Source organism: Acipenser ruthenus, chromosome 13 (assembly GCF_902713425.1).
Source record: "Acipenser ruthenus chromosome 13, fAciRut3.2 maternal haplotype, whole genome shotgun sequence".
NCBI classification, from domain to species: Eukaryota; Metazoa; Chordata; class Actinopteri; order Acipenseriformes; family Acipenseridae; genus Acipenser; species Acipenser ruthenus.
In genome coordinates, this window is record NC_081201.1 from 14,131,348 (window position 1) to 14,146,478 (window position 15,131).

The 15,131-nt window shown below is 47.0% G+C and overlaps 3 non-coding genes across 3 annotated transcripts; all 3 read right to left on the reverse strand.

Moving 5' to 3' along the window:
* Nucleotides 1-304: 304 nt before the first annotated feature.
* On the reverse strand, nt 305-419 carry LOC117968062 (U5 spliceosomal RNA). Its single transcript, XR_004662212.1, has one exon. It is a non-coding gene; the product is annotated as a U5 spliceosomal RNA (small nuclear RNA).
* Nucleotides 420-857: 438 nt separating this feature from the next.
* LOC117968080 (U2 spliceosomal RNA) lies at nt 858-1,044 on the reverse strand. The gene has a single exon (XR_004662230.2). It is a non-coding gene; the product is annotated as a U2 spliceosomal RNA (small nuclear RNA).
* Nucleotides 1,045-13,574: 12,530 nt separating this feature from the next.
* LOC117972003 (U2 spliceosomal RNA) lies at nt 13,575-13,765 on the reverse strand. Its single transcript, XR_004663276.2, has one exon. It is a non-coding gene; the product is annotated as a U2 spliceosomal RNA (small nuclear RNA).
* Nucleotides 13,766-15,131: the final 1,366 nt, after the last annotated feature.

Below are 15,131 nucleotides of genomic sequence, written 5' to 3' on the forward strand. Positions count from 1 at the left end.
ATGTTGCTCCCGTTTTACCTTACTGATAGCGATACCTTACCGATCGCTTCCAAATCAAACTGCGGTCAAGCCACACACTAGATCTGAGCCAAGAGGCCGAGAAGCGATGCCCACAATGGTTTTGACCAAACGCCCCGGGCGCGCCCGCCCACCGGAACTGCCGGGGTACTCGCTTCATGGACTGAGGGGAAAAATGGGAAAAAGAAAAAAAAAAAAACAAGAAAAAAAAGGTGCCAGGCTCTAATTATTAACACGGCCGCCGCCGCCGCTGTGCTCGTTCTGCTTTTAAACCCATGTCGAGCCCCACCCCGAGGGCCAGGGCTAGCCAAAAATTGCATTGAACTCATAAATGCTCCTCTCCACGGAAATCTTTAGTAAAAGGCGAAAGATTTATTCGAACTGAAGAGAAGCCAGAGTGTGGTTTTACTGGTAGCCCAGCCCTTCCGGCCGGCCCAAAGGCCTTCTCCTCCTCTACCCGGCGGCAAGGCCAAACCAAACAAAACAGGGAACTCTTCCCAAAACGCAAGTGCCGTTCGGTCCCGGCAAAGGGGCGCTTTGCTGCTGCTGCCGCCTTGAAAGCGAGGGCTCCTTGCCCCACTAAACAGCTCCGGTTCTGCTTTATCGCTGCGATCGTCGTCGTCCTCCTCCTCCCACGAGCGCAAGGCCTTCTGGGTACACTGGCCTGCTGCGTGAGCAGAGCAGGCTGTCCATCAGTTAGGCAGACCTGCCTGCCTGCCTTATTTGGAACAAACAAACAAACAAACAAACAAACAAAAACAACAACAAAAAGAGCGGGAAAAAATACAACCCAGAAAAAGGGAGAGGCTGGCTGGCTCTCTCTCACTCTTTTTTTACCTTTCTTGTGCACCGTTCCCGGAGGTACTGCAATACCGGGTCGATGCGTGGAGTGGACGGAGCAAGCCCCGGTTCCATCTCCTGCTTCCAAAAATCAATTTAATATAGACGGGTCCCCCTATGGGGGACGTATCAGATATTAAACTGATAAGAACAGATTTTTTTTTTTTCATTGAACAACAATACAATTACAATCAAATAGTTACATTTTTACATTACTACAAAGTAACCATACTGCTTTTATAGTACAATTTACATCTTTCACAACACATAGTACATCAGAGACATCCTATATTTGTAGATCAGTTAAATTCTTCCATTTTTCTCTTGCAGCATGAAAGCCCCATCTATCCACTTCTATTTGGATCCGCCTCTTTACCTGCCCCCGAATCTCTTTTATCACTCTATCAGGGCACATGCTCTTGTTGTTTTTCACCAAGCAGTTCCTGTTTCCCCAAATTTCAAATTTGATCAAACTGATTAGAAACCACAGTATAAAACCCATCTTTTTTTGAGTATTTTCCCAACCCAGCACCATATATAATAAAATCATAATCCAGAACCAAACCTGCACCAATAACCCAAACAGATCCTCTGCCCTCTCCCACACTGATTTAGAAAAGGAACATTCCCACAACATGTGCCTTTGTGTTTCCTCCGATAAACAGCTGTTCCTTGGACAAAAAGGGTTTCTAGTCAGGGAGTGTCTGTGTAGAACTTCCCGCACTGGAACTCGGCTATGTGCACACAACCAATTAGTCACTAAATTTATTATCCAAACTTTCAGTTGGATCTCAGCCCAGGCGTTTTGTGGTGTCCGTACAAAAACCGTACATAAAACCTTGAAACAGACTGGCTATACAACATTTTATGTGACAGGCACAGATCTTTCTCTTTACAGGCTGGGTTAGCCTTTGACCACACTACAGCATGTTCATACCAGGCGGGCCTGGTCTCTGCCTTAGGAATGCTGTTTGAAATAGGGGCCAGATGACGCATAGATAAGGAAAACCAACATTTGATAAAATACTGACATTTGTGCGAGACCAATGCAACACATAGGTTTGAAAAAAATAAGCAGTCTAGTTTCAGTGGTAACTGCGGCACATCTCTCCCCCCTCCTTTATAGGTCTGTACATAATATCTCTCCTCACATACTCGTACCTTCCTCCCCACATGAACTGAAACACTATCGTAGTGACCCCACCTTCTCATCCTGCGAGGCAAAGGAAATACATATGCCAGGTAGACCAGTATGGGCAAAACTATGGCTTTTATTACTAGCACTTTACCTTTGAAGGTGAGTCTTCCGCTTTTCCAAAGTGCTAACTGCCTTCCCACCTTTTCTAACCTCTCCTCCCAATTCTTAACCTCTGTCTGCGTGCGATAAAATGTGACCCCAAGAATTTTTATACCCTCTGTGCATAGTTTCAAATCACATTGTGCATCTTCTCTGTTGCTCCAGGTTCCAAAATACATCATCGAAGTTTTATTCTCATTCAAACATGACCCTGAAGCTAACCCAAATCTGTGGACTAACGCTAGAGAGTTTTTTAAACTAAAATCCGACTCCAAAATTAATGTGGAATCATCAGCGTACTGAGAGATTTTTAATACCTCTCCCTTACTGCCTGGGATTACCACGCCCCCCACCCTCCTGTCCCCCCGTAGAGCCGCTGCAAAGGTCTCCACAAACAAGACATAGAGAAGAGGAGAGAGAGGACAACCCTGCCTTACTCCCGATACCTGTCGGACCTTTCTCCCCAAATTCCCATTCACTCTGAGCCTACTGAAAACCCCATTATACATAATGCCAAACCACCTCAGAAAGTGCTCCCCAAACCCGAAATTCTGCAAGACCTTAAACAAAAACCCATGATGTACCCGGTCGAAAGCCTTTTGCTGATCTAAACTAACTAGCATCAGTGGCAACCTCCTGTCCTCCGCCCAGCCAATCACATCGCGAATCAGCTGCAGGTTCCACTTGGCAGACCTGCCCGGGACTCCACAAGTCTGATCTATGTGTACAATATGGGGCATTGCTCTCCCAAGCCTGCCTGTAAGGACCTTTGCTATTAATTTATAATCGGCATTTAATAAGGTAATAGGCCTCCAGTTCTGCAGATCAGACTTCTCTCCTTTCTTAAATAAAAAAGTGATAATGCCCTCCTTCATTGATCTCCCTACTTCACCTTGTTTAAAAATAGCCTGTACTACCTCTAAGACATCCTTACCCAACACATTCCAAAACGCCAAATAGAATTCTTTCCCAAGCCCATCAGATCCTGGTACCTTCCTGCTTTTCATCCCTTTCAAGGCTGCTGTCAGCTCTTCTAACAGTATTGGCTTCTCCAAGTCCTCTACTACTTCTTTTGGCACTTGGGACGACACCTGAGCTCCCCCTCGCTCACATCTCGCACCGAAAATAGATCTTCATAAAAGGAGCTAGCACATTCCAGTACCTCAGCAGGGTCCAGTAATTCCCTGTTTTGTTTGTCCAGCAGGCTGGTGATTACCTGCCTACTCTGTCTGTCCCTGATTTGTCTGAAAAAGGAATGAGTGCAAGCTTCAGCGTTAAAGACCACTTCTCCTTGCCTCCGGAACAAAAACTGTGTGGCTTTTAGAGTAAAAATGTCTTTCAACTGCTGTTTCACCTCTGCAAAGTACTCCCAGTGTGTGTCCCCTATTACTTATCATGTATAATCCTTCCAAAATCCGCTGCAATCTGAAAATCTTTCCTTTCCCTTTTAGCCTTAGCTTTACCAAACTCTTGTGACAACACTTTCACCCTCCTTTTCACCTCCTCCCACCACTCTACCACTGAACTGAAATATGGCTTCAACCCCACCCAAAACTGGTAGTGCTCTAAAAAAAGCTCACAGAACTCTCTCTCCTCAAGTACTTTGTTGTTAAACTTCCAATAGCCTTTGCCAAACAAGGGAGCTTTTACTAATACTTTGAGAGATATTAGGTCATGATCCGAAAACCACATAGGGAGAACAGACCCAGACTGTAACTGAAAGGTTTTGTTTACAAAAAAATAATCTAGCCTGCTACTAGACCCTCTGGAATGCCTCCAAGTGGCCCCCTTCAGTTTTAGTTTTGCAAAGGCATCGACTAATTCAAAATTTGTTAACAGGGATTTCAGATGCTTAAGACTACAATCTGCATCTTGAGCTGCGTCCAAATTAATATTAAAGTCCCCTCCCATCACCACCACCCTATTAGTGACCAACAAATCCCCTAACTCAGCAAACAGATCCGCCCTTGCAGACATAAGAGGGTTTGCATATATATTAATAAATCTGAACTGTATCCCCCCACAATCAGCATCCACCATTAAGACCCTCCCTGGTACAGGTGAAACAGTGTATACGATTTCCACATTTTGACCCTTAAAAATAATCCCCACTCCCGACGAATGTACCCCCCCCCCACACTCCAGCGGGACTCACCAGCCCCCCATTCTGTACTGAAGGCTTCCACATCCTTCTCATCTTTTAAGGTGTACCTCTTGAAAGAAACAAACCAAAAAATCATATAATCGTAAAGAGGTAAACACAGCTGTCCTCTTCACTTTGTCTCTCAACCCCCTGACATTTACAGACATTAAATTCAGTGCAGCCATTTACATAGGCTAAGAGAAAAAAAAGAAAAACAACCAAAACTAATCACCAGTCAGCTCAAGTCCCTTTTTTGCCTTCCAAAGCAGGCATATGTCCTGGTCCGCCTTCTGTAGGACCCTCCTTCTCATGGCTGGGTAGCGTTTGCCTAGTAGAGTCATTACCAAGAGCCAGAACTTACTCCTGGATTTCTTCCAAAGTAGCTCCGAGTTCAGCACTGCCTGTGCTGCATTCACTCCAGTCTCTAGTAACTCCCTCCTCTGACAGTTCTTCTAAAGCTTCCCCCTCCTTTCTTACCAGCAAAGCGCCATAGGGGTTAACAGAAAGAGGGATCCCTGCTACCTTCCGTTTAGTGATAGCCTCTGATTGACTCTTTAATTGTTCATCTACATTTTTTCGTTTCTCCCTGCCTCTCTTCACATCTCTCCAATGTTCCTGGTTCTCATGGCTGGGTAGCGTTTGCCTAATAGAGTCATTACCAAGAGCCAGAACTTACTCCTGGATTTCTTCCAAAGTAGCTCCGAGTTCAGCACTGCCTGTGCTGCATTCACTCCAGTCTCTAGTAACTCCCTCCTCTGACAGTTCTTCTAAAGCTTCCCCCTCCTTTCTTACCAGCAAAGCGCCATAGGGGTTAACAGAAAGAGGGATCCCTGCTACCTTCCGTTTAGTGATAGCCTCTGATTGACTCTTTAATTGTTCATCTACATTTTTTCGTTTCTCCCTGCCTCTCTTCACATCTCTCCAATGTTCCTGGTTGCCAGGAAACGATCTGTTGTAGTCACAGGAGGAAGCCAATACCCTCCAACTAGGTCAGACTACAACGTCCCCCTCCTCCTCCTTCTCCTCCTCCATTTCCTGTAGAGTTTCTGGGACAGTCTCCCCCGCCTCTTGATCAGCTGGTTCTTCCTCTGCCGGCTCCTCACTTCGGACAGCATCTGCATATGTTGTACTCCTCTTTGGGCACTGTTTGAACAGGTGCTCCTCAGAGTTACAGATGCTGCATTTTTTTTGTTTTGTCACCTTGGTCTCATGATCTGTGCCCTGGCAGTTACGACAGATTATGTTGTCGCAAGTGGTAGCCAGGTGCCCAAAAATACCGCATTTCCTGCAGTACTGGGGCTGTCTGCTGTAAAACAGGTAGCCTCTGTTTGGCCCAATTGTGAAATTGGCCGGCGGGTGCTTAAACCCATCAGAGCTGTCCTTTTCAGGCTTTAAAGTTACCCGAAACTGTCTTTTACCTGACCATATGCCATGCTTATCTTTAATTGGTACTCCACCAGAAACAGTTTTGCAGTACCGAGATAAGAACAGTTCAATATCAAAGTCACTTACATATGGGTTAAACATGTGAACCGTTATTACTCTGTGGTCTTTGTGCCAGTGGCTCCATGCTATAAAAAGACAAAGGTTTTTCTGTTGATTTCTCTTCAAAAGTTTTTAGAAAGATTTCGAAAATGGATCTAGTTTCAAAAGTCATGTCCAAAAATTTTTGGCTTATATTCACCTGAAGGCAGTAGATCTGAGCAGGTACAAAGCGCAGTTGTTCCAGCAACACCTTCTCCATGAACTGATCTCGATCTAAGAAATCTTCCTTGTTCTCTTCCTTCCATCTGAAACGGACGGTATTCCGCAGTCGAGCCCCACGTGCTGACTTGTAAAAGATTTCGACGCCATCTTCGTATCACCTTCTTTTTCTCTCAGATAGACTAAGCTGTGGTCATGCCACACACTTGATCTGAGCCAAGAGGCCGAGAAGCGATGCCACCACAATGGTTTTGACCAAACGCCCCGGGCGGGCGCGCCCGCCCGCCGGAGCTGCCGGGGTACTCGCTTTGTGGACTGAGGGGAAAAATGGGAAAAAGAAGAAAAAAGAACAAGAAAAAAAGGTGCCAGGCTCTAATTATTAACACGGCCGCCGCCGCCGCTGTGCTCGTTCTGCTTTTAAACCCATGTCGAGCCCCACCCCGAGGGGCAGGGCTAGCCAAAAATTGCATTGAACTCATAAATGCTCCTCTCCACGGAAATCTTTAGTAAAATACTCTTTTATTGAGATTTTACATTTTTTACATTTACGCCCATTCGTTTTTTCATTCATTTTACTTTTCTTTTAAAGATGACATTCATACAGACATACATTTTGTTTTAAAAGCATTTAAAATACATTTAAAAACACCAAGACAATTGTGCTTTGTACATGGTTAAAACAGACACAGATTAAAGTCAACATGAAAAAAACCTGTGCTGTTTTAAAAGTGACTGGAAAAAAAGAACCATCTATAAAAAACCAGTGCTTGTGAGGACCGGGGAGTGCTCTATAAAAAAAGTTCAAAAGTGAACATAAAACAGAATAAAACTATAGAACTAAAATCAGGGACAGGGGAAAAGGGACAGTGTGTAAAACAGTGGGTTAAAATTCTAAAATTTTGAAACACTTAAAATGTAACTTTTAATAGCTATCATTAAAAATCTTTTAGATACATAAAACAAAACAAAACAAAATCAAATAAAACATTCAAAATAAATCAAATCACAGTCCATAAAACTGAAACAAAAAGACTACATAAAACCAGGGCACCGTTCAAAAACGGTCATGCCAGCTAAAAGGGGCGGAATGCTGGCATGACAAAATAAATAAAAGGCTTAGCGGTGCCCCGTAGTCCCGCTCCTAGGAGCTAGCGGTTCCAGTTTTTTCCTTCATTCCATCTTCACGTCCTGAAGTCCGGCGATCCTCCACTCCGCGCAGGCCTTGTCCTTCCCGAGGGTCCGGATGTCCAGAATTACAAAGTCCTTAATAAGAGTTTGTGCCCTTCTGGTCGTGGTGATAGTGTCTAGCTCCTGCTTGTGATAGACACAGACATTACGGCCCTCCCACAGGATCTGCTTGACAACATTGATGACACGCCAAATGCACTTAGCTGTGCTGGTAGCGATTCCTCCCGCAGGCCCATAGAGCACAGTCTCAGCGGTCAATTTTTAGACACGTAGACTTCGCTCTTGGACTTATTAATCACTGCCCCAGTCGCCATGCAGTACTTCTCAAGGATATTACTAATCCGAGGTACAGACGATGTGTTGGTGCAAATGAGTGACACATCGTCCATATATGCTGTTGTTTTGACCTGGACCCCGTTGGATCCAGGCAGCTGGAAACCAGTTATATTGGTATCCCTACGAATTGCCTGCAGGAGGGGTTCAATGCACACGACATATAGCAGTGAGGATAGTGGGCAACCCTGTCTGACCCCTGACTGGATAGATATTTTACCAGTCAGGTGTCTGTTCACCAAGACTCCGGTACTAATGTTTGTATAGATGGTTTTAACCCACCCCCTAAGTCCAGGAGCGAATTTCATCTGGTCCATCACTTTGTACATATATTCATGGCTTACCCTATCGAACGCCTTCTCCTGGTCAAGGTTGAACAGGCAGAGGGGATGGTTCCGTTCTCTAGAATAAGCCAGAATGTCCCTTGTTAACATTAAAATATCGGTGATGGACCTCCCTGGGACGCCACAAGCCTGGTCCGGGCCAATGACCAAAGGGAGGTGTACTTGTAGCCGGAGCATCAGAGCTTTGGCTAGTATCTTGTAATCCACGCAAAGGAGGCTGATTGGGCGCCAATTCCGTAGATCTTTAACTTCCCCTTTCTTATGAAGGAGAGTAATTACACTCTCCCGCATAGAAGGGCCCAACCGCTTCTCCCTGTAGACCGCTCTGTAGACCTCCTCTAAATGGACTTTTAGCGTGTCCCAAAAAAGATGGTGTAACAGGGAACCGGGTCGCTGGTTCCTGCGCAAGTGTGTGCCTGTAGAAAATCAGCTGCAACGCGCAGTTGGAGACGCGTTGCTAAGCAACCAGTTGAGTGGCAGGCTCGTCCTGAGCTAAAGTGATCGGGAGGTCTGGATTGGCTGGGGGGTGTGCCTGGGGATGCTGCGCAGAGCTCAAAAAGCGGCTGCGCTACAGCTCGGGGCTGCTGCAAGGCCATTGCTGTACAGACGAGAGCTGTGAGTTTGTTTACATCCAGGAGGGAAGCGTCCGCTCTGCGGGAAAGACTACTACGGAGCCCTTTAACTGCAGGACGGGGCCTGTGAAGGCAATTGCCCAGCCAGGACCGTCAGAATGGCCCGGAGTCGCTGGGAGGCCAGGACTTCAGAAATGACACAACAGAAGTAGGTCAGCTTAGGGGAGGTGGATCCCAAAACAGTATAAACAGGGTTACCGTAGAGTAGTAGGTTCCTGGAGCGGGACGTTCCTTTTAGTGGGACTAGCGCTCGTCATTTTGTGTGGCAAACTTTTATTTTTAGCTTTTGTTTCTTTGTTTTTATTGCTTTGTTAAATGTGACACTAGGTCTACCATCGCTGGTACCCTAGTGTCAGTTTGGTGCTAAAATTAAATCTGCGCGCCTGAGCGGCGTATCAACACCAATGCTCTGTGTCTGTCAGTATTTTCCAGTGACTACCCACACATGTAACACGTCACCCTGCTACATATGGTAATACTCACCCGGGATGCCATCTAGACCTGGCGTCTTACCGGTGTTCATGGTCTTAACCGCCTGGGTGAGCTCCTCCAGCGTGAGTTCTGGGTCCTTCTCCTCCTCCTCGTCGTCCCGCACTGAGTCAGGCTCCAACTGGCTCAGGAACCACTCTATCAGGGTGTCATCTGTAGCTTTGATGTTATACAGGTCCCTATAGAAGTTCTCTACCACTTTTTTCACTCCCTCACTATCCTCTACTATCCTCCCCCTGCTGTCGAGCATGGAGGACATCAAGTGCCGCTTCTCCCTCGTTTTCTGGAAGAAGAAGCGAGTACACTTTTCATCTTCCTCCATTTTTTGCACTTTTGCATTGTGCATGACCTTTCGTTGTTCCTCCCTACAAAGCACTGAAAGATCTAGCTTGGTCTGGGCTATCTCGTCGCTTACAGGGAACCCCCGAAGCTGAAGCAGGCTCAGACGCTGGAGGGCAGCATTCAGGTATTTATATTTGGCCCTCCTTTCTTTTGCTTTCCTCTTGCCTGCTGCTATGAAATAACCCTTAGTTCTGATTTTGACCATCTCCCACCACTCTATAGGGGAGTTGAATAGGTCACGCAAAGTGGTCCACTCAACAAGCCTGCTCTTATAGGCTGCAGCTATGGAGGGGTCGTCGAGTAAGGAGGTGTTTAATTTCCAGACCCCTGACCCCATCTGGGAGGTCTGAGGGACCTGCAATGTTACCTGCAGGAGCCTATGGTCAGAGAAGATGGCCTGGGTGTCTACTGCCGTCTTCGTAAGGGAGCTGGTATGCAGGACGAGATCTATATGGGAGAAGGAGGTCCCAGATGAGCTCACCCAGGTAAAGGGAAGCACCAGGTACTTGCCTGCATCACACAGGGAGAAATCAGATATTACGGAGGACAAAACTCTACTAGAGCGGTCGTTGCGTGGCCTGCTCCGGTCTACGTCCCACAGAGCACAATTGAAGTCACCTGACACGATGACGGGTACGTTCCCCAGCAGGAGTGGACGCAGCTGTGGAAAAAATTGAACTCTTTCGTTTTGGTTAGTGGGTGCGTAGACATTGACCAGTCTGAGGGGAGTGTTGTTGTATGTCACATCCACGCTCAGAATTCTACCAGGTTCTACCTCCCTGCTGCTGCGGGAGGTAATAAATGGGTTTTTAAACAGGATACCTACTCCGTCGGCTCTGGCTATGTTGGAGCCCGACCAGAAGGAGTCCCCCAGGGTCCAACTCTCCTTCAGGTCCCTATAATCAGGGCTCGACGAAATACCACACTCCTGCAGAAAGATGAGATCTGCTTTCAAGTTAGCTAGATAGTTTAGTACATCAAATCTTTTTTGTGTCTCCCTGATGCTCCTGACATTAACAGACACACATATCAGGGCCATCAGGGTAGCTAACAAGAAAAGGAGTCGCTGCGTCCACCCCATAGCGACTATGATTGGGAGGTCGGGACACTCTTCCTACTCTTAGCTCTACGCTTGCTTCGAGGGGGCTTGGGCTTATTTGCAACTCCCATCACCCCTGAGAAGGTACTCACTGCTGCCTCGTCCAAGAAGGCACCGTCTTTATATGCACAGTACGTGGAGTTGTTTGGGCTATTCAACTCCCCACAAGGTAAGTCTGGTGGAACTTGCTCAGGGCCCCTCGGAACGTGTGGGTCAGCTTTGTCCTGGGGGGGGGGGGGGGGGTTATGACAGACAGCATTCTTTGGCTGTTACCGTCTGTTGAATTGGAGCTGTTAGCAGACTTCTGGCTTACCGCGTCCAGGGGTATTCCCATGTCCTCCATTGCTGTATCTAGGAGGACCTCTAGGGGGCCCCTGGTTTTGCCCATACAAGGGAGGGGGTCAAGGATGCTTTGAAGGGAGGCCCTTCGCTTGAAGAGGGTCATTGCTACCGAGGTACTGCTGGTCAGGGAAGGTGTTGACCCCGACCTCTCCCTCGGTGCATTAGTGAACACCTCTTCTGCGAGGTGTGCTAGGGTTTGTGCCAACGACTGGGAAGGCTGGCTGGGGATGCCCTGGCTGGCTGCTACCTGCCCACTAGGCGGCAGTGTAGCCGTCCCACTCGCCTCGGTCTCTGCTTGCGAGGGCAAGACTGGGGACTTTGTGTGGACATTAGCTAGTTTTTGATCTGTGGGGGCCACCTGCAACTTGCTGTCTTTGATCTTGATCTTCTTTCTTTTCCCCCCCTCGTCTCTACCCTTTCTTTTCCCCACCCTCTGCTGGTTCTTCCCTCCCTTCCCCTCCTTCTCACTCTCACTTTCACTGTCGCTTTCGCTTTCCTCCCCCACGGACTCAATCCTTATGGCGTCATAACGAGAGCCGAGGGGGAGTGCTGGCGCTGAGAGGGCCCTACTCAGGGGGGGGGGGCGCTGCTGGGTCCGGGCTCCCTCCCTGCCTTGTGTTCTTTATCAGAGGAGCTACTGGAGGAGCTAGTGGAGTAGCTGTTGTACTTTCTCTCTGGGCTGTTGGAAGGGGTCCTCGTAAAACGGGACATGTCTCGGGGGCGGGGGGGTGAGGGGGGTGCTGGTGATGATGGTGGTGCTGGAGTCTGGGTCTTGGATGCTGTTGGTGGTGATGTGGACTGATCTTTGTTACTTGCTCCCTCTTCCTGCTCAGGCCTAGGCTTGTTGGTATTTGCCTTGCTGGCTCTGGCCATGTTGGCATAGGAAGAGGGGCAGTCCTTAAACAGGTGCCCCTTCTTTCCACACAAATTGCACTGCCTCTCTTCTCTGCAGTGGCTGGTCTCGTAGGGGGCGCCGCAGTTCCTGCACTTGACTACAGTACACGCGGCCGCCAGGTGTCCTAATTCCCCACATTTCCTGCAGAGTTTTGGCATCCCATTATAGAATACCAGCCCTCTGTTGGGCCCTAACACTATGGAGTTTGGAATGTGGCGGACGCCTCCAATGCCCGATGGATCAACATTGAGGCGTACCAGCCACTTTCTGGCTCCTGTCCAAACCCCATCTTCGTCTGTAATTTTCCTCCCTTCTGATGACACCCTCCCATAGCGGTTAAGCCATGTTGTAATATCATAGTCGCTAACAGCCTCATTGAAAAATTGGACAGTAACAACTTTCATTTCTCTGTCTGTCAGTGCATCCACACAAAATTCTTTGTATGGAGCGAGATATTTATTCTCCCCCCAAAAGGACCACATTTCTTGTAACTTTTGGGGGTTCCTAAAACTGACCTCAAACACTTCCTTAAGCCCTGGCAATTTCACCAAACAATTCAAGTCAGAAGGGGAAAAACCCATACCCCTCTGAAGAATGGTCCGGCTGAACTCCAGTCTCGTCAGTCCTGGTTCCGTTTCATCTTGCTGGGTCCTTGTGAAACGCACCGCATTGTGCCTCCTGGTCTCCTGGGTTGGCCGGAACGCCATCCTTCAGCTGGCTCCTCCGATTGGGGTGGGAGAAGCCTCTGGACGTCCGGGTTGTCTCTCTCTACGAAAGAGACAACGTAAGCAGCAAATCTGGGCAGTTGAAGGAACTATTACTTTAGTCCCTGAGGAGATGGTCGCCTCGCAAGAGGGACCCCCTCCCCAGGTGAACGGTGTCCTTCCCTGGCAGAGTAGGGGGTGCTGCTTGGCACCGAGACCACGTAGGAAGAATCGTGGCTGTGACGCCTCCTCGGGGTCCGGGGCCGCCCTCTGCTCCTCCCAGATGGCGCCCTCTGCTGGGCGCCTGCTGCTCTTTCGGTCTGGATCTCGATTTACAATCAAGGGCTGGGGATGAGGTCGTCTAGGTCATCAAAGGGTCCTCAAAGGTCGTCTGGATGGTAGGTCCTCCTTCTCTCTAACTCCAGGAACGTCTGGAAAAGCCGGAACCGCCTGAAAAAGAAAAAAACTGGAACCGCCTGAAAAAGAAAAAACTGCTCTCAACAGTCAACAAAATCTTGAAAGACCCTCGCCCTGGATTGTGCAAGCCAAAACCAGACGGAGCATTAGTCTTCCAAAAAGTTGCCGAGCTGAAGAAAGCCAGTCAAAAATAAAAAAAAATTCTGTTCCTCCTCACCCGAACAAACCTCTCACAGACCCTCGGAGGGAGCGGGCAATGCCACTACCCTCTAAGCCTTTGCCCTTAGAAAGATTTATTCGAACTGAAGAGAAGCCAGAGTGTGGCTTTACTGGCAGTCCAGCCCTTCTGGCCTGCCCAAAGGCCTTCTCCTCTACCCGGCGGCAAGGCCAAACAAAACAAAACAAAACAGGGAACTCTTCCCAAATCGCAAGTGCCATTCGGTCCCGGCAAAGGGGCGCTTTGCTGCTGCTGCCGCCTTGAAAGCGAGGGCTCCTTGCCCCACTAAACAGCTCCGGTTCTGCTTTATCGCTGTGCTCGTCCTCCTCCTCCCACGAGTGCAAGGCCTTCTGGGTACACTGGCCTGCTGCGTGAACAGAGCAGGCTGTCCATCAGTTAGGCAGACCTGCCTGCCTGCCTTATTTGGAACAAACAAACAAACAAACACAACAAAAAAACAAAAAAATAAAAACAAAAAAAGAGCAGGAAAAAATACAACCCAGAAAAAGGGAGAGGGAGAGGCTGGCTGGCGCTCTCTCTTCCCCTCTCTCTCTCTCTTTTTTTTTACCTTTCTTGTGCACCGTTCCCGGAGGTACTGCAATACTGGGTCGATGCGTGGAGTGGACGGAGCAAGCCCCGGTTCCATCTCCTGCTTCCAAAAATCAATTTAATGTAGACGGGTCCCCCTATGGGGAACATATCAGATATTAAACTGATAAGAACAGATTTTTTTTTTTATGTATTTATTTCACACAAACAAATATACAGAACATCCAATCAAACAAATTCACAAAAGAAAATACATGACAATATACAGAGTATACACCCCGCAAAATAAACTCTAAAATCCATCCCATACATAACTCATGTCACACCTAACCCCTTCCCTTATTTACAGAAATCTTACTACAAATACACCAAACCCTTCCATTTTTCTTTTGCAGCATTGAACCCCCACCTTAACACATCCCTTTTTACACTACCCCTCAAATCCGTACATACCTTATTCACCACCCCCAGTACTTTCCATTTCGTATTTGATTTAACTAAAACAATTCTTGCATCCCAGATATTCTGTTTCACTAAACTAATAACTTACCACAATAAAAACCCTACTCCTTCTTTATCCCTTTATAATCCAATCCCTCCACCACAATACTATATGACAAAGCAAAATCTAATAAAATCAAATCAAACACCTTCTCTATTCGTGCCCAAACCGTTTTAACAAAAAAACAGTCCCAGAACACATGACTCAAAGTCTCTTCCACCCTACACTTGATTCTAGGAGAGAACTTATTCTTTGTTAATTCGTGTCTATGTAAAACTTCCCTTACAGGTAACCTCCCGTGCACCACTAACCAATTTAAATCTTTTAACCTATTATCTAAACCTTTCGGCTGCACCCTTCCCCACACCTCTTTTGTGACCCCCCCCCAACCAACTCCAAACCCTCCCCCTCAATGATATTTTTATACAGAAGTTTGTGCTGTGTACATAATTTCTCCGTTTTACAAATTGGATATTTCTTTAAAAAAACAACAGCGCACTGGTAATGCTCTGGCAATACCTCTGCCTTTGGTCTATTATTCAACCAGACAACAATATTTCTCATAGTAAAAGAAAACCATAATGAAACAAAATACTGACATTTATGAAAAACCACTGGATTCAAAGCAATACATAAAGATGAAAAAAATACAGTCCAATTTAAGAGGGATGTTATGAACATCCCTCCCCCCATCCTCCACCCTCCTATACATGATATCCCTCTTGATGTATTCATATTTCCCCCCCCAAACAAAATCAAAAACCATTTTAACCAAAATCTTTCTGAATTTATATGGTAAAGGAAAAATGTAAGATAAATACAATAAAAATGGAAGAACATCACTTTTTAGCACTAACACTTTCCCCAAAAAAGTTAACTTCCTACACTTCCATAATCCTATTTTCACCCTTAACCTTAACAATTTATCCGCCCAATTCTTAACCCCACTCCCCTTGTGATAGAATGAAATCCCTAATAACTTTAGCCCCTTGGTGCATAACTGTAAACCCCCTGGTACATCAGACCTATCTCTCCAGGCCCCAAGAAACATGACCGATGATTTATCCATGTTCAAT